Raw genomic sequence first — 1001 nt, forward strand, 5'->3', positions numbered from 1 at the left:
GATGATTGGCCCATAAACACTAGAGTTTCATCCATAGCAATCATGTTGGAAAGATTGTATTTAGAGAAGTCAGCATCATCAATAAAGGACTTGAATGCAAGTGCTCGCTTAATAACTTGAGCATCTTCCTAAAGACAGTTCACTTCGCTGAAGGAAATTATCCAGCCAGTGTTGTGATGCTTTGAAGTCTTCAGGGGCTATGTCAAACTGTGGTGCCATTGCAAGGGCAAATTCTTGAATCTGAGCCCTATTCACAACCAAAGCCTTTGCTCTCCTGTCAACAACTCATTCACAGATCAGGTCTTCCAGCTCGGAAATTAATGGTTGCCGACCTGATCCACACTTGTGCTTTTTAGCATTTTCCTTGTCCACTTGTTCAATGAGGTTACTATACTCTGCTCGCCATTTTCGGACCACTCGGATACTCAACATCTTCTCTTTGCAGAAAGCAGTAAGATTTCGACCCCAAGTCTTCCATGATTCCTTTCTTGTACTCCATGGAGTAGCTTTTTCTTTTGCGCTCATGTCTAGGGGGGGAAAAAAAAAGACACTCGGGTATCAGGGTGGGGGGGAGGGGTATCACTTAAAATGACACAGGAGGATCAGAAGGGGTTATAAAATGGTAACACCCCCGACCCTCTGATCCTCCTGTGTCATTTTAAGTGATACCCCAGTGCCATTTTAAGTGATCCCTCGCCCCCCACCCCTGTGTCAGTGGACACCTTCACCAGACATCCCCCCACCCTTTTATCAGACATTTCCCCCCTACCTCAGTCACTCCTGTGTGTCCACACAATGTGCCTGACTCCAGCCCCGTGCGACTCACTGTCTAATTGTGAGTCAGCCAGACTCCGCCAGGGCAGAGTGAGCAGCAGGTGGCAACTTGTCCTGGTGGCGGTGCGGGCTCTCTGATTAAGAGACCTCGCACTTCCTGTCTGCGCTGGGGCCAACAGTGAGCTGAGCGGCAGCACCCACCACTCCGGTCCAGAGTCCAGAGTTAC

The 1001-nt window shown here is 49.0% G+C and overlaps 1 protein-coding gene across 1 annotated transcript in view; it reads left to right on the plus strand.

The window, feature by feature from the left end:
- Window positions 1–1001, plus strand: part of FAM168A (family with sequence similarity 168 member A) — a 199124-nt gene that overhangs the window by 153452 nt on the left and 44671 nt on the right. The gene's annotated exons all lie outside the window — the stretch shown is intronic.

This window comes from Echinops telfairi, unplaced genomic scaffold (genome assembly GCF_000313985.2).
Source record: "Echinops telfairi isolate 266 unplaced genomic scaffold, ASM31398v2 ScPeMD7_1713;HRSCAF=2227, whole genome shotgun sequence".
Classification (NCBI taxonomy): domain Eukaryota; kingdom Metazoa; phylum Chordata; class Mammalia; order Afrosoricida; family Tenrecidae; genus Echinops; species Echinops telfairi.